Below are 25,264 nucleotides of genomic sequence, written 5' to 3' on the forward strand. Positions count from 1 at the left end.
GTAGCTGTTATTACCAGATATTCAGTCTTACTTCATGAATCTCTGGCGGATAGTATCCACTTACAACTCTTACAACCATTGAAAGGTTGGCCTTGCTGAAAGCGAAGAGTTCCGTTGGTCTCTTATGATTTTCTCCGGGCCAAACAGACGTTGAGACTATATAAATGCTAGTAGTCGATCTCGGAAAATTGAGTGTAAAGAACAAAATTCGAAAAAAATATATTATGAAACAAGAGCTGAGAGCACATTAAGTTTTTAGAGCACAAGTCTTTTTAAAGGTTATTCTAGTTACAGGCGATTATTCTAGCAATCAATACTAAGATGGTTAAAAAAAAATATATTCTTGTTCCGTAAAACTTAAATTTTGAGCTTTTCCAGACTTTTTATATATAGTTTCCGAGCTTTTCGAGGGTAGTTGACAATAGAGCCTATGGCTCTATGTGATCTAAATTACATTAAAGCTTAATTCACTGAAAAACTTCTACTTTTTAAGAACTCCAACTACTGCATATTCAAAAGGTACGAAACAAAAATATATATACGCAGAATGCCAATAACAATTTTTATTCACGAATTTAAAAAGATATTACAATTTTTCATTTAAAAGTGGTATTTAGATTAAATTTATAACACTTTGTATTAATTCAGAGCTTTCTAAAGCTCAAAACACATAAATGTTAACGATTAAAACATAAAACTTTCAAACTTTTCTGTTAAAAAAGACATCAGAATTACGTATTATCGTTGTTATAGAGAATATTTTCTTCACAAATTACCTATTTATTTAAGAAGCTTTCTGAAGCTTTTGTTGTAATACTAATTACAGCTTTTTAATAATTGTGCTTATAGTTTTTGCTAAATATTACTGTTTCGCAATTATTATATATAAGGATTTTTTTAGAATAACAAGTACACTATATTTTTGAAAAGCTTTCAAAAGCTCTTTTACAAATTTTCTGTGTGTTTTAATAATATGTACTTGGCATCAACAATTTGATAAGTGCCGCATCGATATACGTACCTATATATTAACAAAAGAATGTGTTTCCAAAGCTTTCTAAAGCTTTTGCTACAATACTAATTGCAGTTTTTTGGAATTTATTTAGTTTCCAAGTACACTATTTTGTACTAGGAATATAAACGTCAATTCTTTATTTAAATTATTTTAGAAATTAATACTTTTTTAGTTTCAAAAAGCTTTCTAAAGCTTTTTTTTTACAAATTTGTGGTTCATAATATCATGTAATTAGTATCAAAAGTATGATTGTCAAGAAGCGACATACATATGTATGTATATCTCTAAAGCAAACATGCTTCCAAAGTTTACTAAAGCTTTTTAGATTTTTTGAATTTGGTTAATTTTCAAGTAGTTTGACTTAAAAATTTTACAACGGTCAGGAATATAAACGTTACCACCTTGGTTGAATTATTTTAGATTATTTTTTTATTTCAAAAAGCTTTCTCAAGCTCTTTCCCAAAATTCAAATTTTCAAAAAGCTTTCTAAAGCTCTTTCACAAAATTCAAATTTTCTAATAAAATGCATTTGGTATCAAAGGAGCTTATATAGTATGTTCAAATAAAATATATTTTTTACACAGCGCACTCTGAAGGTTGCGAAGCTCTAGTTGCAGTAATTTTGGAGCTTTTTGTATTTTCTGAGTTTTTCAAGTAGTTTGCTTATAAAACTTTTAAAATGTGTAGGAATATAAACGTTAACTAAGGAGTTGTTAATGAACTATACAATTTATTGATGTAGTTTTCATCAATTACCGGCAATTCATCCGTAAGTACTTAAACCATTGGCAGTTGAACTGGAAGCCCAATTTTTGCTAAATGGTTGTTTCGTTCTTCGGCAAGGATATATTAATTGTCGCCAATTAACGCAGAAATTATCGATAAATCATCCGAAACGTGCTCGAAAGCAAGATGCAGAGAAAAATATTTTGTAATTGAGAAGATTCAGTAAATGTAAAATGTTGGCAAAATAAATCAGAATCATGCACACACTTCGTGGCAGTAAAGAATTTCGAGGATTGTCAGCAGTTTTTTAACTTTCATAGATTGTTTGTAAGCGCAAACTCTCGATGCTTTAGACAAATTTAAATACTTTTTGAGAGGAAGAATAAATAAAAGGTATTTAAAACGTCATGAGGACCGAAGTTCAAAAAACAAGAAATAACATGCGCTTAACTGTTATTTCGACTTTGTAGCAATTAAAATTTTGAGGATAATTTTTTTTGTTTTTTTTTTTTTTTTTTGTTTTTGAGTTTAACTCTGGCTGCTGTGCGATGTTGGCAGATTTATTTGAACCATGCAGGATTTGCAGAAGTGTCGCGCCTTGTGCTTGGTAAAAATGTAGATCGCTGGAATTTCTGTAAGGAGAAGTAATATTAAAAGTTAATATGTATAAAATCATAAAATGAAATAAAGCCATATAAATAATGTTTCCACAGAGCTTTCATATTTAAGAAGTTTTTATATAAAAGAAGCTTTCACAAAAGAACTTGAAAATTTCAAACAAGCATATGATTTATAGAGCAAATAAAAAGCAACCACTTATTTTCTTTCACTTAAGCTCACATGAAAAAATTGTGTGGTCTAGTAAAAGTATAATGGATTAATAATGTGAACTAAGTTTCGCGTGAAGAGATCTTCTGCATCATGTGAAAAATGAATAAATTAATCGAAATTTAGCTTTATATGTAACCCCTTTCGTTAACGTGCTGTTAAATCTTCTTTCTTGGCGTAGACTCCATGTGTGAAAGTTCGTTTGAGGAAACTTCTCCAAGCGCCATTCACTTGGAAGTGGTCAGAAACGATTATTTTACACACGGTTTAAACATCTCACGACTTTCGGTCTTAGACCATATAACCTCTGGGTAACCAAGAAACATCCGTTTGATGGTGAGAAGTCGGAATCTCTCTTAACGAAAAGGACATAACAGCGTCGTATGCGAGAGCCCTCTTTTGATGACGACCTATTAATAGTAGAATCAAATTGACTCTGAATTGCAAGGTCAAATCGGGACTGCATTTTGATTCATATACACTGAAGTGGATGGATTTTTTTTTTTGTATAACATTGCGAAGGCAGTAAATTATTCTGAACAATTTTCGCCCAAGGGATTATGGTTCTAAAACAGGCCCACCTGACCAATTCCGAAGTATTAAATTTCATTCGGATAATTCAAAACCTTACGATCAAAATTTTATGATCCATGAAAGCTTAGGTAAAGTACAAAATATTGTCGAAATAATATTATGAGGCTTTCCTGAAATTTAGCACCTAGGAATCGACTAAACTTCCACTTAAATGGAACTGCTGACCAAACTTGAAACTATCTTTATAGCTTAGGGTCTATGGCTAACCCACAAGATGGAAAATTATTATCTCACCTACCGACAGATGGTCTTGAACACATTATCTACTTTGGTGTTTCATTTTTATCCCTACCACTTGGCACGGTTATCTGAAGATGTTTTAGTTTGGATCGAAGCAAAGGCTGAGCTAAGAGGAAATATTGATATTTATAACATAACAATATTGATACCGTTGTGAAATAACATATAGTTCTAGTATCCATAGGTAAGGAAATTGTGAGGTTTGATGCCAAATATAAAAAAAAATTTTGGAAATAACTTCTGGGTATGATTTGAAACTTTTTGTTGACAAATTTGGTACCCAAGTACCTCTCGCATAGTTATATTAGTTTATGTTGAACGGTCGATCCTAACAGAGTTCCCAGTTGAACAGCTTTGAACCGGCATATTGCGATCCCTTGAACTCCTATTAAGTGCACTTTGAGGCAACCACAAATTTGTTGAGTCGGCTACTGCTAGTTTCGACTATATATATACCGGATAACGGAAGATAAGACTACCGAGGTGTTTCAACTGTAGTCTTGCAAAGACTGAGTAATGGCGGTGATAGTGCCTAGACGTTTATATCTTTAGACTATTCCAACTTTGACAGTTTGCTTTTGACTGGATGTGTAGCCTCATAGAATGAATGCTTATTATACAGAGTCAAGTAAGAACACATACGATTTTCCGACTCAATGTGTAGCCTTACAAAATGAAAACATATTGAACAGAGTACAGTTCGAACTCCTACAATTTCGGTAAGATGAATTTTGTCAAAAGTAAGTTCCGTAGATTCTGCTCCAAGCCAGAAGAATCTCATAGTCGCGCAGAGACTGGCCGTCGACCAGCGAATGCAAAGCGCACATGAAGACCATAGGTCCAGTGCTAAAACGCAAGATGACAACTGGGGTCTAACCCGCCGCCGCTCCGATTTAAGCAGTGTAAGTGTAACCATGTATGCAATTTTCAACGAAAGTGTTCATGCACCGAAAGCGAACAAAGATCACTTATCTGATAATGACAACTTGATGCTATGCAAATACCTAGACCTGAGACAACTTTGAGCGCACAGTTTGCGAGCTCAACGATAGTTTTACTGCTCTGTTGTCGGAGTCAACGCTAACCGCTCTGAAAGCAGCTGCACTTTGGAACTAGTTATATGAACATCGCACTTTTTATATACCTATCACGTATAAGGTATTGGTGAACCTTAACAATGAATAACCTATCTTTTATATAACTACTTTTTAAGCTTTTGTGTTTCTTATAACCTTTCTTAACCTTTCTACTTCTGTTCATACTACGACAAAGTGAATAATTTAACTGCTCTCTATATTTTTCTTTAAAATTTACTCACCACAAATGCAGAAAGATTACATTTTGTCAAACAAAATCCACTTAGTCTTCTAGAACCGAAGCTCACAGTGGCCACGCACGTCCTACAACACCGAACCACTAAGTCAAACTGAATAATTCAAAACTTAAATTTTAATCAAATCATTTTCACGCACGGTAATTTAATATTACACAAAGTTCTATATGGTGTGGGTAATAGATAAAGTCTCCATTCAATATATGACTCTCCAAATATGGCACAAAGCAGTTATTTGTGATAAATAAATATGTCATAAAGCAAGCAGAAGAGTGAGCTAGCAAGTGAGCGGCGATAAGCAAGCAAATAAACAAATTTACTATGGACCTAATCTTATCAGAACCTCGAAGAAAACGTATAATGGTAAGTAAATAGAAGTCATAAATGAAGCGTGGATAGTTATGAATACGCGTCGCCATGGAAGAGAGTACAGTGCAACGACATATGTGTATGTATGAAGGACCGTACAGTATGTATACCCATAACCAGCTTATCAGTATTTTCTCAATTACATTTCAAGGGTTACACAAACAGTCGTTACTTAAATAGCGACCCAAGTTACTTTGTACTTTATTCTAGCAAGTGCCTGTTTGAATTTTGAAACTAAGATAAGGCGTAGAGTTATAAAAATTGTATTATATATATATGCCATAAATATTCGTGTATTTGCGCATAAGAAGAATAGTTTTTATTATGTTAAAAGATCGGCGGATAGACCTCGAGGACGGTAGCATTACATGAGGTTTCTAAAGCAAAACTTTATTGAGTGAGTTAAATCTAGGCAATCTCTTTCTCGCCTACACTCATAGACATCTCAAAACTCATTCAGCCCCACCCATGTTCATAAATCCTACGCAAAATCTTCTACGGCAACCATTAATGAGGTTTTTGTTTTTATAATCTTCCTCTTTCTCCATCTGCTCCTCACTCTGACTCTCTTTCCCACTCTTCTATTCTATTTTTTTCCTCCCCCCCATTTGAATTCTCCATATTAACCAACCAATTTTTGGAAAGGAAGGTTTCAACGTGAAGTTATCTGTTCTCAGTAGCGTTCCCCTAATAAATTTACTGATTAACGCGATTTGGGAGAAGTGACGTCTTCTCGTTGAAACCTAATGTCGCCGATACCATGAGCTTAAATTTCAGACATCAAATAGTCGGTTATAACGGCGCGATAACGGTCGCCTTTGATGGTTGCGTTCTCACCGACATAATTTTTGAACAAATATGGACCGATGATTCCACGGACCCACAAACCACACCAAATGGCAGCTCTTGAATCTCTGCAGGTTACTCTTCGTCAATTTCGCTTTTTTACATACCGATTGAGCCAGAAATGGGAATCATCACTGGTCAAAATTTGGCTCGAAATCGTCGGTTTTTCGTGAAACTTTTCAAGAGTCCATAAAGCGAAGCGATGTCGCTTGGGAAGGTTAAAACCTAACACTGTTTTTCTGCTAGTGGGAATGTCTCAATTCCCAATTTCGGGCTAATTTAGTTTGGCAAAGAATCATGAGCAATAGTTCTGGAAACAATCGTTGCTTTAAGATTGTTCACAAAACTCGCGATATAGATTCTATTCTTCCAAGCTTACCTGCAGTGTAGATGGATCGGTATACAGAATTTGTCAGCTTCTCAGTTGTCATGTTGAAATAAATCCGGTGAGTTGCTATCTTTTACCACTTCTTTGCTATGTTCTAATCACGGCATTGACACTTCCAACTTCAAAATCTGGTCTAATTCAATCCCTTTCCATTGAGGGTTCGAGTTCATCCCATTCTCTAACTGTCAGTCAGCTTTCCTCTACTTTCTATTCGTTTAGTTTAGAAACTACTGTAAAAACCTTATCATTTCTCGACAAAACTGTTGGGCTGATTGACGATTAAATGGCAACTTCTTTTTTTTTATGTAAAAAGTAAAAAATTTTGGTGAGCTTGACTTTATTTTGCCCGAAAGGAGAGACAAAAAGTTTGAGTTCTCTCGAGCGAGTGTTAAACAATATCTTTCAAGGAGGAACGTAATGCAAAAATAAACAGGAAACTTTGTAAAAATTATTATATCTTTCGGACTCCAGTGGGAGCTTTCACATCGTGAACCTAGAATTCCATCTGTACAGAATTTTTTAATTCACTGTAAAAAATGTTCGATATCCAATTAAGCCTCATTGCAATCAGCTTCGTCTTATCGCCAACAAATCTTACAAAAAGCAATAATTTGCTAAATTTCTCAATATTCCCTTTCACACCCTTTCTCTTCCACTCCGATTATCGACAAATCCTCGCAGCCTGCCGCCTACACGCAGATTACGAAGTTAAAATCAGTAAATTCAGAATAAACTAGGCGAATATCAGCTGGCATAATGGCAATACAACATCAAGTAATGACAACAACAATAATAAAAGCAGCAACAACAATAATCAAAACAACAACAACAATAACTAAAGCAACAACAACACTATAGATTAGCATCATAAAAACAAGCGAAATGAAATACGAAAATCGATTCGTTGGCACAGCATACTGTGCCGAATGCAATGAAGAAATTCAATACTGTAAAATTGGCGAAAACAATTGAATTGATTCGGGAGCTGCATGAAAACAAAACAACAACAGCAGCAACAACAAGGCCGGCAATGTCGGCGCAAGCACTGCAATAATAATGGGAACAGCAGCTTTAACAGCAGGCAGCATCTTTGATAGCATAAACAAACATGTAAGGAAGGACTAAGTTCGGGTGTCACCGAACATTTTATACTCTCGCATGATAAAGTGATAATCGAAATTTCAGGCGTGGTTGTGAACTCTACTCGTCACCCTGATCACTTTGGTATATATAATCCTATATCTGACTCTTTTAGTTTTAGGACTTACAAACAACCGTTATGTGAACAAAACAATAATACTCTCTTTAGCAACTTTGTTGCGAGAGTTTAAAAATGAGTATGGTGAGTAAGGTCGTTGATATTCGCACGGAACCAACAATTTCAGTCATATTTCAAATCGATTCTCGATCTCTCGGTCTCTTTTTAACAACCATAATTATTATACTAATCTAAACTGTATGGATATATGGTGGGAATTTATCCGAACTCTTCGAAAGAATTTTTTAACGGGAAGTTCATATTTCTATGATTCCGGTGCGTTAACTTTTGGTAACTCTGTATATATGTACAAGATACATCAAGGTATATATAAGGTACGTAGCTTTTCGATGAAAAGTCATATGAATGAACTATAAGTTCCACATGGAACCTCGAGGCATTAAAACTCCTGGTACGATCGCGGTTTCTTTAAGTTTTCGGAACGCGTGTACTTCTAGTTATGTTGAAAACTTGATAGTAGCATATTTAAAGCCAGCCTCCAGTGAGTTTGTTTTGACATTGTCTAAATAGAGCCGGAGTTTTAGTCATGAGAGACTGCAGAACAGTCACCATACGAAAAAAAATTAATTTTAATGTAAGAATTTTGTGGATAGACTATATGATAGAATCAGATTTCGTTGACATCGAGTTTTTGCTATAGCAAGGGGTTTGGTCTGGAGGTAGAAATAATCTATTGTTATATCTTACGATTGAGACATATGCAGAAGGTAATGCGAGTAAGGAAAGTTCTCTGACTGCCATCACTTGGGAGTGGTCAAGAACGATTCTTTTATATATGGCTCAAACAGATCACGACTTCTGGTCTTAGACCAAATATTCTCTGGGTAGCCAAAAACCACCCTTTAAAGGCGAGCTAAAGTGAAAAGGTTTGAAACCCGCCACGTAAACTCGGCTCCACTCAATATTTTCAAGGTAAACCTCAAGATGCAGCGGCTATTTTCTGAAAAAAAATAATTTTTAGCCTATATTGCCGTCCTATAATAATAGGTCTGTTGAGCTGAGAATATTGTACTATGAGAAATATTGAGTTTCAAGTATTGTGATAACTCCAAGTACACACGAAAACAAGAGTTGCAGGTCAGGAAAAAAGCAAGGTAAATATTCTCGAAGTAAATATTAGTTAGAACGTTTGGAATGAATTAAAAATTGGAGAGAAGTGAAAGACCCAATTCTTTCAACAAAATTTTTTGATTTTACATTCAAAAGACTGGTTATATTACCGCAATATATACCTGGATCATAGAAAATGAGACATGAGAAGAAATTACATGGATCCAGCACTGGATAGACAAAGGATCATTATTTTAGATTAATTAGAATCGGAGTTTTGTTGGAATTTTCAGAAAAAATTTAATCACTGTTTCCTTCAAACGTTTACGCTTTAATCCAACTTTACTTCAAGATATCTGTCGAACTCTATAGGAAGGAGAGAAAGGCAGCTTCGCAAATTCTTTTACGATTTTCTTGAAATCGGTTTGAAATGACATATAGATGAACCAAATTAAAAATAATATTTCCCAACCAGTTATTAGCCGGGTATAACCACAACCTGCCAATAAGTAGAACAAGCGTAGGAGTAGAAGGTGCAGTAACAGCAGCAAGTTAGGAGCAGCGACCGATCCGTAATGGTAATAAAGAATCAAAATAGAAGGAGCACCATACTCCAACAACAAAATCAACAAGAACAGTGACAGTCATGCGCTGTAATCGAATGGAAGTCGCAATGAAAACTCAGCGGCGCGCCAAGGAGTCGCCGAAATTGAAGGCTCAATGGGATATGACTGCCTCCACACGCAGAGGAAGTATGGCAAGCCGCTGAGGGAAAACGGAATGACCAAAATTGTCTGCCTGATCGGTTGCATAGGAACCCCACTGGTGAAGATGCATTATAGGCGCGAGCGCGCGCATTCTTCTTAACAAAATAGAATAAGAATGAGAAAAAGTTTGCAATAAAAAGCGAAAAATTGCATCTCATCGATGGCAGACAATTGCAACAGAATAATGCTGCTGGTAGCAGAAATGGGAGCACAACTAAAATGTAATAACAACACCAATGGTATACATACACATTAATATAAAATCACAATTGAAATTCATTTCAGCGCATGCGTACACTTGTAGATACAATTTTCATTGTTATTTTTTTGTTGGTATTCCATTATATGCAGTCGTGAAATACGCAAAATTGCAGACGAACTATTTTTTAGTCTCTAAATAGTACGTACATAGGCATCCCAGGAGGCGGCTCTTGTTGTTGTTGCATTGGCTGTGATGGCAGAAGAACTTCATTCAATAGTTTTGAGACAAACCGTGAATAAATAGTTCGGGTCTACTCTGATCATGAAGAATTGATTGTACTGTCGTCGGTATAAGGGAACTTTGGGACGGCATTTCAAGCTCCTTACGTACAGCTGCTAACAAAACCTTTGATTTTCGGACAAGGCAAAAGAACAGCTGGGAGATGTGTTGTCACAGTGGAGAGTAAACAACAAGCTGGCCGACAAGGGTAATGCTCAGAAGTTCTGCGAAAATATGCGGCGACTAACTGAAGATACCAACTACTCTTGATAAAAAGAGGTCGACACGCAACACCTCTTCGCCGGTTTCAAAGCTGCATTCAGCCGCATGAAAAGCAGCAGCCTTTATGCCGCTATATTTAAAATTGGTATAATCTAAAAACTAACACGGTCTTGTAAACTGACGTTGGGCAATACCAAAAGGTCCGTCGGAATCGGGAATGGAGCAGAAAGACCTGGCACTAGGAATTTCCAATTGGCGCCAAGCAGTGAAAAGCAAGTATGACCGGCGCGCCAATAAAAAAAGAAGAAGATTTCTGGTAATACGAAGTTCCAAAGCAAAGTTTGACACGAAGCAGTGACCAGTTTTATTTCATATAGAAGTCAGAACAGTCTGCGCTGTCCAACAAACAGGCATTTCAAATGATTTTAGAAGCGTTTTTAGTCGAATAATGGGTTAATATTAGGAGTACTAAAATAACTATATAATGAGTCTAGAGCCCTTATAAATGCGTAACTTTGACAATTTTTTTGAAGTAAAGAGTAAGAGAAGTGGAATCGTGTTTTTGAAAATCATGGACTATCATAACATCCACAAACTTTAATTATTATCTATTTAGGGAATAAAAATATAATTAGATTTTAATAAAAATATCGAATTTTAAGTAACAACAATGATTTTCATTTTCTTTTTTTTTAATATTTCCCCAAACTTTTTTTCATTTTTATATGAAATTTCAATTTAAAAATCTTTCTTGGCCGAAACCCATTTTCCAACTCCATTCATTAACTAATTGCGGTTACAAATCAAATTAAGGCAATGCCACGTACATATAATACAGTGCCTTTCAAACCACGCGCACAAACACTTGCTCCCGCAACTACTGCATGCTCGAGCGCCAACGAACATGTCTCATCCCAAACGAGCATCTGACCGAACCGCACAACTGAAAAATAACATGCGCCAACCAATGTTATTTGCGCGTTAACAGCCACTGTAGCGTCAGCGCCAAACCGCATGCTGTCTGCTTATTAACAGCAACTGTTACGTCAGCGCAGACATACGCGTTGACATCCGTCGCCAACATAGCCGAATAGCATGTGCCTACACCGGCACTATGCTTGCCGAATGAGCGGTGTTGCTTGCCATGCTTTTTCAATACATTTATGCTGCCGCTGCTGCTGCTGCCTTTGCTTTGGCTAGCTGCCTTGTTGGCTGGCTTGGCTTGGCTTTTGCTGTCTGGTTACCTTTGGGGGCACGCATGCAGTCCAGTCTTCGTTTCGCCGTTATCCGTGTTGGTTCGTTGTCAACAGTACAGCGGTGATTGTTGTCGTGTTAGCGCGTTGCTCCTCGAGTTCAGTGAGTGTTGTTTTCATACATACCTACACACGCATGCAAGCAGCACGGTCGTTGCTGTTGGTGACAGGTGCGCGTGTGTAAGCAACAAATAAAATATATTGAAAAGGTGAAAAATATAATGAAAAAGTCGAAATAAATGTCGGACAATAGTGCGGAAGAATCGCGTAATTCTTAAAGATTTATTGTTTTATCGTTTTTAAAAACTTTTGTAAGGAATATTATTGTTTCATATTATTTGTTTTTTGGCAATTTTTTTGCGGCGTCGTGCAGTGAACTGTGTGTGAAAGCAAAGTGGAGCGACAGTCGACAAAATAGTTAATCGGTCGGTGCGCCGCGGCAATCAGTCAGTATGCGTGCTGTTGTTGTAGTGTAAACAAAAAATCGTGCGTTCTTAAAAGAAGTTCGAGAAATTTGCATAAAAAGTTGTGAATATTATTGTTGTTATTGCATTGGCAAGCGAAGCGCATAGCGCGCGTATTAAGTGTGTGACGAGCGAAAAGCGAAAAATAAGAGAAAATAACGAAATTACTTTCATAAAGTGCCGCAAAGCACGGCCGATTGGCATATTATTCAGCTGGCCTGCGACGCGAATTTGTGGGAGAAAACGTGCGAAGCTGCTGGCAGAAAAGCGGTTCAAAACAAAACGCTAAATAAAGTATGTATGCGTGTGTGTGCTTGTAAATATATTTCTATGTTCATTTCGCTAAGACATAAATTGTAGCAGTGAAATTGTTTTTTGTTCTGCAAAAGAGAAAAATCTATATTTAATGGTCAGCCACTGTGTGGTGGGGGAAAAGCGACATTAATTAGGAGATATTAAAAAAAAAAAAACTTGTGTGTTTAAAATATAAAATTCATAATATTATGTATTAAAGAGAATGTGCATGGTCATCTAATAAATTTTATTTAAGATATTTGCTCAGTCTAGACTGCGTGGTTTCAGTATTTTTTGTAGCGCTTTCGACAATATTCGCAAATTCAAAAATCTCTTCCAAGAACTGTGATCGGTCGGTTTGTGTGAAAGCTATGTGCGATATTTACTCAATATGAACACTTTCTTCGAAGACTGGTTATTCCTACCTAATTTGATGCGGATGCTTCGTTCAATGGGAAAGTTTTCCTTACAAGAACTTTATTTCGATCTGTTTGTATGGCAGTTGTAGGCTTTAGTAATACGATTTAAATAAATTCTCTGGAGATTACATTCTTTTATTGAAGGTCATTGCCAATGCTTAATATGTACGGTCAAGATACATTGTCAAATAAAAAATTTTCCATACAAGAACTTTATTTCGATCTGTTTGTATAATATCTATTACAAGCTATAATGACGGAATATCGACCTTTCAGGAAATTCGACTGAACAATTACTTGGTGAGAAAAGTACGGATTCAGGTTTTCAAACGTTGTCTCAAAAACTGTGGGACTAGTTCGCATATATACAGATGGAACGACGAACGGACAAGACTAAATCGGTAGTTCAGGCGCTGAACCCAATTTTGGACGGTTTTCAAGCATAAATCGGCCGATACTGCTGCAACTTTACGTTCGAAATTCATCAATCGTCGCTGGCTTGTTGGCATAGACCATAGACTTGACGTAGACACACAGGAAATAGTCTATCGGCGTCAAATCGCACGACGAAGGTGGCCAATTGGCTGGGCCATTTCGTGAGATAACGCGTTCACCAAACTTGGTTTTCAATAAGTTGATTGTGATATTCGTTGTTGGAACCACTCATTGTCCAAGTCCAATTCGGACTAAAAATATTCGGTTAACATTTGGCGCCGGCGATTCCCATTAACAGTAACGTGCCGGTCTTGATCATTACGGAAGAAGTACGGCCCGATGACGCCGCCGGCTCATATACCGACTCAAACCATGTTTTTTTCTAAATGGTGATTCATAGAGGAGGCGTGAATTGCTGCCTGACCAATAACGCTTAGTTTTCGAAGCCATTCAGCTAGAAATGAGCCTTATCGCTGAAGAAGATTTTTAGATGAAAATCTGGATAATTTGCTTAGACAAATTCACGAACATACGACGATTCTGGCCTTCTAGCAACTTGAGGTCTTGCGTCAATTTCATCGTGCAAGGAAGTAGCCTAAGACCTTCACTTGAGAGCGACACATGATAGGCTGATTTGATATTCCTCAATTGATGCGCTAGCGGCAACTATATTCTCGACAGTAAGGGCACTTCCTTGCCTCACTGGGACGTGAACATTTTGTACTGTGCCTGCGGATTCTAATTTTTCCATTAGATACTCAATTGTTGATCTGATAGAACGGCTATGCGACCATAAATTGAACATAGCGCTCTTAAAGTTGAGTCTAGTGACTCCAAATTTCGACAGAGAATTTTAATAATTTCCACTCGTTGTTGGATCGTATTTCTTTCCCCGATGAAATGGCAAACTTTACTGATATATAGAAACAACTAAACGTTTTGTCTTCCGAAGCGTTTTTTATCTCTAAATTAAGTCTCTAACGAGCACGAAACACTTCTAAAAAGGCAATATAACTTTTATGAAGCTTTTTGATACAAAAACTCACTATTCGGTGCAACACAAAGTTAAATTCTATAAAAAAAATAAAAATTTAAATGTGTTAATCGAGTTACAGCTCCTGAAATGTTATATTTAGTCGGAACCTATCGAATAATTTCAAAATTATACCATGCCGTTCTCAGAAATGTTTGAAATAAAATTGAAAGTACTACAATAATTTTTTAATTACTATAATGAATTTACTATTTACCCCTCCAACAAGCAAACTATCTACGTAAGTTACAGAAAACTTCGAAGAAAAGTGCCACAAAGATTTTCGTCAACAAAACAATAATTAACTAATTGGGTGCACAAATGATTTGCGTTCACAAAGCCTCGGCAGCACACAAACAAACAAACAAAAACATAATAGAAACGTCACCTTAAGTGACAAAAACAAAAACAGCATACCGCTAGCTTACGTAAGTCAGGTGCGTGCACACTTGTCACATGCAGAGTTTGCTGCCTAAAAGGTGGAGTAAAACAAAAAAAAAAAAAAAATTAACGCATAAGTAAAGAAAAGTGTGGAGAACCGGCAAACAAAAGACACCAAAAGCGACCAACAACAATGTGACAACGGAATTGTCGTGGTGTTTCCGCTTTCGGTATGTTTATGGTTTTTGCTTTGGCTGTAGGTTTGCGCGTGACACATGCAACCGCTGCCAAGTGCATGCTTCTTCTTCGTTTTCCCGTTCTTTGCTGCTTTCCGGGTGCTGCTTGGCAGTAGTGTTCTGCCGTTGCATACATTTCATAATTTACCACAGGCTAACTACATATGTATATGTATATGTATACTCAGCGTATTTACTTTAAATTATGCCCTATACATTGTTATTATTATTGTACACTGTTGCACATTATAGTGCTTTGTGGCGTCTAATATTAGAATGCATTAAGTTTTTTCTTTTGTTTTTCTCTGCTTTTCTGCACTTCTTTTTGGTTGTAGTTGTTGGTTTTGCCTATTAGCGCCTAATTTGTGGGTTCTTTATTGTTGTTTACGATGCAAAAAGCATTTACTGTCTAAAATATATAGTCATTATTATATTTGCAACAAGCACATTTCAGTTAGGTTATTGTAAGAGCACTTAAAGGGTGCGGGAATTAGGAAATTAAAGTTTTATAACTGAAAGTTCTGTTGTTCTGCATAAATTTATATTTTTTTTACACTGAACAGGGTTTACTAAGTTTGCAACGATGTTCGGAATACCCAAAAATAAACTTCAGAGGACCTTAGTCCACTCGACCAGTATGTGTCTATGCGAATTAGTCTTTAAATTTTTGAGATGGCGATCTGAAATTTAGCAAACTTCCTTTTCTTATCAAAAATCTGCTTATTATATGGAACTGACGATATGGGATCACTATAGCATACAGCTGCCGTACAAACTGAATGATCGGAATCAAGTGCTAGTATGGAAAGCCTTTTCATTCGACAAGGTATTTCCACGAAATTTGGCGCAGATTATTATCTAAAGGAATAACGTACTTTCCGAGAAAAAGTTATTGTTAAAAAACTTTTTCATTTGAAGCGATATCTTACCAAAATTTGGCATAGATTTTTATTAAAGGCAACAATGCATTGTTAGAAGAAATAGTTCAGATCGGATAACTATAGCATGTACATATGTAGCTGTCATATAAACATAACGGTCGGAATCAAGTTTTTGTGAGGAATACTCTGTACTTGCACCTAAACAACCGAACTTATTTTTGTTTATTTAATTTATTTTATTTCATACAATTCTATTATATAGTGTTCTATTTCTTTCTATTTACGTTAATGACTTTAATTCATTTTTTTGTTTGTTTTATTGTTTTACATAATTTTATATCGCTTTTTTAACTTGCTTTAAGTTCTATTTTATTTTAACTAGCTTTTTTTTTTAGACATTTATTTCATTTAATTTTTTTTTATTTTATTTTAATTTGTTTTATTAAATTTAATTTAAATTAATTTAATTTAATTTAATTTTATTAAAATTATTTTAACTTTATTTTATTTTATTTTGTTTTATTTTATTTAATTTTCTTTTATTTTTTTTATTTAACATATTATAATTTATGCCATATCTCACCTCTAACTTTACACTAAAAATATGTTAACATGTAAGCAGCGCTGTTAACGTCTTATGTTGCGCGAGCAGCAGCTGATATGCACGTTTTATTTTGGTTTATTTATCAGAGCAATTGCCTTTTGTCTCTCATTCGATAAATCTTTTGTTTGCCTTTGTTGCTTTTTATTTTGAGAGCAGCGCTGTAAGCGTCACCAGGAGCGCCAACCGGTGTCTGTTGCTACTTTTCGGCCTGTTGGCATCGCCGCCCACTCTCCGCGCTCTCTTGGTCTTTATTTATTCTGTAATTTCATTGTTGTTCCTACTTTTTAGCACGTTCATTGACTTCGCACGCTAGTATTGTGTGCAAAAATATTTTTGTTGAAAATAAACTTTTTTTTTAACAGCCATTGTTTAAACAGTATTATTGACACTGCTATTGTTGTTATTATCACATTGTTTTATGCCGACTTTCATTATCCAGCCCCATGGCATTTTTGTGCTTACTTCATTTCCGCCTATAATCGATGGCAGACCGCGCAGTCGACTGCGTGTGCCGACTTCCACTGCGCCGCTGTTAAAAATCGATAAAGGACATTGGCAGCGTTTGGAATTTGCTCTCACGTTCTCTGCTTTCATATTGTAGCGTTCTCAGCTGTTTTTGGGCAACTGTATGTAATATTTACATCCGATGCACGTTCTGCAAGTTTTTTATTAATATTTGTCTCATATAGATTTTGTAACATAGTATCTGTTCATATATTGTCTGCAACATTTACATATGAATATTTGGCATGTATGTTCTCAAATCAGCCTACTTTATGCCAAAATAATTTTAAATTTATATGTGAGTGCTTCAGCCTTCTCAAGCTCATCTGCTACTCATCTCTGATTGCCTTCTGTGCATTTACTGTCATGATAGCTCACCCCTTTCCACGTGCTTGAAGCGTGTTGAGTTAAAGCCCCATTTATCGCTGTGGTCTGACAGCCGCTTACTGTCGTAAACATATGGAAACCCTTACCTCTGTTAATGCGTATTTTTTTATACAGCGACAACATATACCTTGCGGAATATTTTGCTAGTTGTCTGCATAGGCCCGTAATTTAGAAAGAATTATTTTGCTCTGGTAAGCATTAGCTTCTCTTAGTTAAAGTTGAGGTACATTGGGTCAAAAGAGCTCTAGTATTTTTGAGGAAAGATTTTGAAGATTTTTAGAGCGGAAAATCGAACTCTATGAATACCAAAATATCTGGATAATATCTATAGAATTTTTAAACCAAGAAATAAAAAAGAGTTTCAGAAAGTTTTGAGAAAAATTTGAGAAAAAACTTACTTATTTTTAAAGCTAAAATTTAATAAAATTTAAACATAATTTCCCTTGAACAGTTTCCTTTGATTTATGAAATAATCCCGAGAGTGCAGTAAAATAAGCTTACAGTTTTTCAAATTTAAACGATGTTTCGCTCCATGCAGACCTGTTACTCATTCCCTGTCAACATGAGCGAACTGTCACTGTCAAAATATCATATGATGCTCTAATTTTAAAGTATTTCCTGCAGGGGTCAATACCCTTACTGATAGCTACACACAGCCAAACGTGTAACCATAGGAGTAAGTCTTCTATAATACATTTTGACAATTGGCAAAGCTCTATGTAAATATATCCTCTACTCAAGCACCATTCGACAATCAATTGTCCGTAAATATTTGCAATTGTGTTTGCCAAAGCGTGAAATTGTCAGTAACACCTGGAATTTGTAGGCCTCGGTGGTATTATTAAGCTACATTCGATGACGGCGGCGAATACCACTCGTATTTGCAAAAGTATTCTTATGGGATTTGCCACGTGTATGTAATTGTGTGATAATTTTTATTGATGTCAGAAAGACGCGTATGTGCGAAGTGTAAATTAAGGAATTTTATCTCTCGAATACCTTAATTCTAATTTTGAGGCTTAAAAACATGTCTTCAAGAGAGAGTAATCGTAGTTATATGGATTATACTTGTAGAACAGCTCCCATTTGAAGTATATTTGATAAAGTAAGCGCTTGATAGCTTAAATCTTGAAAACCATCCCATTCTTTTAATGTTTGCTTTAAGTTAGTTCATGAAGTCATGCTCGAAATGTTTATTTAGCTCGTTTATTATACAGTTTCTGATTCATACGAGTGGATTGTTCGATTCGACACATTTTCAGAATAGGCGTAAAGCAGGCATTTACCGTAGATTGCATTGTTCTACTTCATTTTCTCGAATCCAATCGAAAAGTAACCACATTATTAGTTACTAGAGCTTTTTATGACCTTCAAACAGCTGTTTGTCGATAGTAAAAGTTCTGCTAATTACAACTGGGGAAAACAATTTACTACAATTTACAACTTCACCAAATATTCATAAAAATATACTAATTAGCGTTTAAACCAGAAATTGGGTTGTTATGTAATGTGGAAAAATTTAAGAGCTTTAGAAAAAATATAAAAAATTGTAAAAGTAAAACGAAAACGAAATTAACACTTTGGGGTTAAATAAATGAAAAGTTGTTGCGAAAATAATAAGTAATATAACAGAGTAATGAGTAGGTGAAAATTAGTTGAAGGAAATGCTTAAGCTTATATAAAAATGTTGATACTTATATTTAGGTACCCTATTGAAGCTTAAAAAGGTCTAATAAAAGTCTAAAAAGAGCTCTTATTTAGAAATGCTTTGGAATTTGACTAGCTTAAACCCATCACAAGCTATACTGATGCTAAATCTGCCGAGATGATATTCAAATTGAGGTTATTTCGACAAAGTTTGAAAAGTGACGAAACGAACTATAATAACAACTGGTATAAATCGATTAAGCTGGTATAATCAAAGACATTTATGCTCAACATGCTAAAATAATGTCAGAAATTAACCTATAACGAGAATTCATAAATTCGGCAAATGAACTAAAAACTGGTATAAGTAGCACAAACTGGTATAATGTTAAATATGCTAAGAGAATGTTTGTCACGCGCCTATAATGATCAGATGTAGTTTCGAAAAGTGACGAAACGAACTAACAAAAGGTATAAATCACATAAACTGGTATAATCAAATACATTGATGTCCAATCTACTAAAAACATGTAACTAAAATTCAAGGATGAATTTAAGAATTGTTATCTTTGGAAAGTGAGGAAGCGAACTAAAAACTGGTATAAATATCATAAACAGGTATTATCAAAAACATTGATGTTCAATCTGATAAGATAATGTCAGATAAGTCTAAAATTCCGCAAACTTTGGAGAGAGGCGAAACGAAGTAACAATTGGTATGAATAGCTTAAAACGGTATAAAAAAAGACAGACAAAAGATCAAGAAGCTGTAAGGCTTTCGTGAGACATATACATGGTTCTTTTTATTGAATTCAACGAATTACTTCGTTGGAAGAGCCTTTACATGTATACAGGCGAGAGAGAGACCAAATTAATGTCGAATCTAAGATGCTTAAAATATCACAAACAAATTAAAATTCATTTAAAAGAAATTAGCAAACACTTCCCAAGATAACATTCGAAAAAAGTATAAAGAAAACGAAGTTAAACAAATGAACGAAATAAAAGGAAAAAAGTTTGCCAAGGAAGCATGCAAAACTTTTATGTTCTTCAATATGTATTTTACTCATGTTTTATGTGAGCGCGTAAATTGATTCCCATAAACAAATTGGCTGATAATCAATTTTTTGTTTGTTTTTGCTTGCGCTGTGAATTTTTTACGACAGTCGCTCGTTGAGCAGCGCGAGCACACAGGAAGTGAACGAGTTTATTGCCAAAAGTGTGCAGCAAAAATTTAATTAAATTGTGTGAATGGGTTATACTCTTTAGAAACCAGTGTTTAGATTATTAGACAGCGATTAGCCGGTTGTGTGAGTTGAATACTGATTAACTAAACTGACTTGAGTGTTTGGCGATTTTTGAAAAGTCGACTAAAATAATACATATTGAGAACATGCCGACTTTGCGCTTGCATTTCTCATTGAAGGCATTCCAAAATTTTCAGATAGAACTATTGAAAATAGCAAAATAACTAATAGAAGAAGTCGCCTTAGAAACGATCTTCTGAAAAAATACCATCCAGACATCGATCGTTGATAAAATAAAGTAGAATTTTATATAGACAAGTGTTAAGACGTAGAATGCATGGAGACCGGAAAGTCGAGAAAAAATGAGTGCGGAGTACAAAGCTCTGGTTATTACGAGAGGAGAATAAGAGAAACCATTATAAGTGAAATATTGCCCTCTTAAACGATTTCTAAACTTGAGAATTAATAAATACTTGCAGACTAATATCACTGACTTTTGCCTGGATTTTGTAGTACTATTTAAGCCCTTTACTTTTCCGTGGCCACACACTTTCTCATGCCTACTAAATAACAACAATATTGCGACGTACCGTCTTTGGCCTGATAAAAATTCGGGTTCGTTCCGGATACTTACACCCGGTTAAGGCCGTTTTCTCAATGCTGGTTAGCAGCCATGTGAAAGTTAAGTTCTGGTTAACTTAACTAAGACTCTTTATTTCGGTAAAATACCATATTTTAACCGGCTGCTTATATGCTTATACTTAACTAAGATTCTTTATTTCGGTAAAATACCATATTTTTAACTGGCTGCTTATATGTATATATTTAAGTTTTACAAACAGGTGGCAACACTATTCAAAAATATCTTCAAGAGAATGTGATTTAAATCGGCGAAAATGGTATAATATTTATCTGGCTTATCTAATTCAACAAGAAAAATATAAACAGGTGGCAACTCTTTTAAAAAAATATTTTCAGTTTATATGCATTCGGTAGACCTCACAAATTACTCCTCAAAAAACGGGTAATTATTGATTTCTTCAACCCAAAATGAATAGAATAAATAGCGCTACAAAAGCTCATTCAATAGCTTTAAAAGCACTTTAATCCAAATATAAATCTCTGGGGAATCAACAAAAATTAAAAAACTGGATTTTGATATAAAAACTTGATTCCGAGAAACGAATGGAGGCATAAAATTACAAAGTAATGCAACTCAAAACGCGCGAATAACGTTACAAAGGCACATTCTAAAGCTTTAAAAGCTTTTAACGCGATTATAAGTCTTTTGAAATAGACCTCACGTATTACTCCTCAGAAACGACAAATTATAGAATTCTGCAACTCAAAAAAGCCTGAATAATTTTACAACAGCTCAATCCAAAGCTTTAAAAGCTCTTTAACTCGAATACAAATTTCTAGGGAATAAAAAATAGTCAAAAATTTATTTTTGACATAAAAACTTGATTCCAAGAAGCGAACGAAAGCATGGAATTATAGAATTATGCAAATTATGTAACTCAAAACGGCTGAGTAGGTTTACAAACTTTTACGCACTTTAACTCGATTATAAGTCTTTTGGGAATCAAATACATTTTCAAACACACAATTTTTTAAATAAAAAACTTTACAAAAACTAAATTAAAACTAAATAACTTTTTAAAAGCCAATTTTTGAAATAAAAACTTGGCTTCGAAAAGCAGCCAACGAAAAGAAATATCCAAAATCAACAAAGACATAAAGACGTAAAGGCATACGTAGACAGAAATTCGACCCGCTTCTCTCACTGCGCCCCTCTGTAGTGCGACTTTGTTTTCGTTGGCGCAAATGTTGCTTATCTCTAGACAATTGTTTTCCTTTTTTTTGCTGAACCGAATCTTTTACTTTTCCGTGACTTTGAGTCGCGGCAAAGCCAACAAGACAAGTTGGAAAGTAACTGCAACTACAATATGACCCGTACTTCAGGCTACTTGTATTGCATACACACACAAACATACAAAGGAATGTAATACAACCCGCATTTTTCCTACAAGCATGCATACATATTTATTTACAATGCTGTTAACTGCAAGAATGTGAGGGCATACACTACAGATAAGTCATTGCGATACTTGTTGGATGTCTGCCATGCGCGGACGGGCGGGTTGTGTGCGGAAGAAAATGCAAACACGCGGTAAAATAATAAGGAAGATATGAAGGAAAAGCAACTAAAGAAAGAACTGTGTTAGCTTCAAGGCTAGCGCCTACAAAATCAACGATAATAAAATGTAAGAACAACAACAAATCGCAAAAAAAAAAATTAATATAAGTGTGTTAGTTTAGGACATATGTATATACTTTATATACTTACATATGTATAAGCAACGGATCAACCAATTCACAGCTTCGAGAGGCTGAGCAAGGCAATAGTAAAAGTTTTTGGAAGCTCTAGTGGATGCGAAAAAAACCGTGCAACAACACTAAAACAATGAATACAATGCCCCGGCACCACAATGCCGATGCTGTTTGTATGTACAACAATGATGAATTTCGCTTAAGAATAAGCCAGCAAAACAATGGTTCCTAAAATGTAAAGGCAATTGTGGATGGTAGGCGATAAAGCAGCGCACGAACTCCTGGAAAAAAAACTATAAAGATAGCAAGCAAATCACTGGTAGCAAGCGCGCGCAAATACAATGTTACTAATAAGAACAACAGTAGCTGTAAAAGTTTTAGCCGCAACAAGTCTTTAGTGAATTCATGAAAAATTACAGCGACTTAAGTGTTCGTGGGAGTGACGGTTAATAGTGATACTGTGTATGCCCTGCAGCTGCTTAAATAAGTTATTAAGCAAGTTTTTTATAAGTGAAAGCTTCGGTACTTTTGTGAGTGAAAGCTCTTTAAAATATAATAAATGCTTCGGAGTATTGCTAGCTTCCAGTATTGTATTCCCTTAAAATGTATATACTTATATGTGTTTGAAAGTTTAGGTGATTTTAGTGAAAGCTCATACACATAGTGGAAGCTTTTGTAAAGTTTTATATTTTTGTGAGTGAAAGCTCTTTTAAAGAAAATATATAAATTACTTAGAATATATGTTTTATCTGCTTAAATAAGCTAATATGCAGATTTTATATAAGTAAAAGCTTCGGGGGTTTTGTGAGTGAAAGCTCGTGTACATAATGGAAGCTTTTTAAAGAAAAGAAATTACTACCAATATTTTGTGGGACAAAATTTAATAATTTCGGTGAAAGCTCTGGCACATAGCGGAAGCTTTTTTAATGAAAAGATTTAAGTGACTTAGAATTTATGTTATATTTGGATATGATTTACTGTTTATAAGTAAAATACTCTCCAAAACAAGAATAGTAATTAAGGAAAGGAAGATAAAGGTCTGTTAACAGGGAGGAGCTTTTTAATTATGATCAAAATTTCGGTGCATACTCCACACGCTTTCAAACAAAAAGTAAAAATGCGAAGTAGTACTCGATATTTAGAAGTACTGAATAATTTATAAGTGCGTAAGCTTCAGCCGAGCATAAAAGCTTTCTTTTGAATATTCGCGAAACATAACAGTTGATATTGTGAGAACAATATTTTTCCTTAAATTTATTTATCATATATTTCTCTACACAAAACAAGAGCTTTTGTGTTAATTATATAGTACAACTTTGGTCGAAGCATAAGGAACTAAAATTGTAGAACCAACGTGAGAGCACTAAAGTTCACTTGTTTTGTTTTGATTTGAGCACGAAAGTTAGAAAAAAATTCGCCATTCTCAATGGAATTTTAGATTCTTTCGATTGCCCATGATAGCACAAAAATAAGAAGTTGAAAGCTTTCACTTTTTTTTCTGAAATTCAATGAAAATTGCTACAGCATTAAAAACTCTTTGAAAAATATTTAGTTGTTAAAGTTCTGAAGCTTTTAAGTTTTGCTTTATCTTAAAAAGGAAACATGTGGAAAACCAAAAAAGCATTTCTGAAGTGAGTACGAAAGCTATATAATATGAGTTTTAAATATTTACCTTTTTTTTTTAAATTTTCGCTGAAAGACTTTGAGGCCTTAAAATGCTCTATCTAAAATAGTCGTTTGTTTAAGCGTGGAAGTACTATTATGAGTAATTTCACTTTTTTTAAAAATGTTTACTGAAAATCGTTAAAGCTTTGAAAAGCTCTCTGTATAAAATATCGTTTGTTTAAGCTTTGAAGCTTTAATATGAGTTTGAAATCTGCCCGTGCTTACAAAAATGTTCGCTGAAAATCGGTAAAGCTTTGAAAAGCTCTCTGTATAAAATATCGTTTGTTTAAGCTTTGAAGCTTTAATATGAGTGTGAAATCTTTCTATTTATAAAAAACGTTTACAGAAAAACTATAAAGCTCTAATAAAAATAGTCATTTGTTTAAATTTTGAAGCATTAATATAAGTTTAAAAACTTTCACTTTTAAAAAATTTTCACTCAAACAATTTAAAGCTTTAAAAAGCTTTATAAAAAATAGTCATTTCTTTAAGCTTTGAAGCATTAAAGACGTGTTTGATCTTAAAAATGAAACTAAAAAAAAAAAATCCAAAGCTTGCTTTTCTTGTTAGTGCTTTTGAAGCTTTTAAGCTTCTATAGTATTGACGAAAATTATGAGAAATTTTATTACTAAATCACCTACTCTTTTGCTAAACATTTGCATCTTAATAAGACTTCGTTATTATAAAAAGTTCGGAAGCAGAATTGAATGTTTGAAGATTTGAAGTCATTCATTTCGAGTAACTACAAATAAGCACTTCCGCTCAAGCAGAAATTGTTTTATTTTACCATTTGCCTTTTTGGACTACTTACACGCCTTACTTTAGCTATGTGTTTGTGTATGTGTGTTCTTTCTTTTCTTTCGTTACTACTTTCTTGTTGTTGTGTTAATGTTTCCGTCCACTTTTCGCTTTTGAATTGATAAGCGTTTTTATGTTCCGAGCATTTGAAGAAATCCGGCTTGTAAATGCTGATTGCTGTGGCGTTTTTCTTCGATGTTTGTTTTCACTCTGTTTGAAGAAAATGCCATAACAGTAAAGTGGGGTAGAGAAAATATTTAATGATCGCTGTACAGATTAAATTATATATGTTTGTCTGTATATTTGTAAGAAAAGTTGAAAAACATGTAGGTGTGAATAATTGATGCTGTAACTATTACTAAATGTGTGGAATTTAAAATGATTTCGTAATGATTTCGGGGATTATGATTGCATAATTGCATGAAGGCAAAGCGGTTTTTGTGATTGGATAATGTTGCTGTTATGTCTGTAAAAGCTCATTTAAAGAAGAATTACATTAAAGTTATGTAAGTTTTGGAGCATGCCCAACTCGTAGCAAGAAGAA

At 34.6% G+C, this 25,264-nt stretch overlaps 2 long non-coding RNA genes across 2 annotated transcripts in view; one reads left to right on the forward strand and one right to left on the reverse strand.

Annotated features, from left to right (window-relative positions):
* Positions 1 to 1,643: 1,643 nt before the first annotated feature.
* LOC108977044 lies at positions 1,644 to 4,824 on the reverse strand. Its single transcript, XR_001994004.1, has 2 exons — positions 4,722 to 4,824; positions 1,644 to 2,373 (listed from the first exon to the last, which is right to left on the reverse strand). It is a non-coding gene; the product is annotated as an uncharacterized LOC108977044 (long non-coding RNA).
* A 6,575-nt stretch (positions 4,825 to 11,399) lies between these two features.
* Positions 11,400 to 25,264, forward strand: part of LOC108977052 — a 138,175-nt gene continuing 124,310 nt past the window's right edge. Inside the window, exon 1 of the long non-coding RNA XR_001994005.1 lies at positions 11,400 to 12,149. This is a non-coding gene — a long non-coding RNA (uncharacterized LOC108977052). The remainder of the gene's footprint in view (positions 12,150 to 25,264) is intronic.

Source organism: Bactrocera latifrons, unplaced genomic scaffold, assembly GCF_001853355.1.
Source record: "Bactrocera latifrons isolate USDA-ARS-PBARC rearing strain unplaced genomic scaffold, ASM185335v1 scaffold_83, whole genome shotgun sequence".
Taxonomy (NCBI): domain Eukaryota; kingdom Metazoa; phylum Arthropoda; class Insecta; order Diptera; family Tephritidae; genus Bactrocera; species Bactrocera latifrons.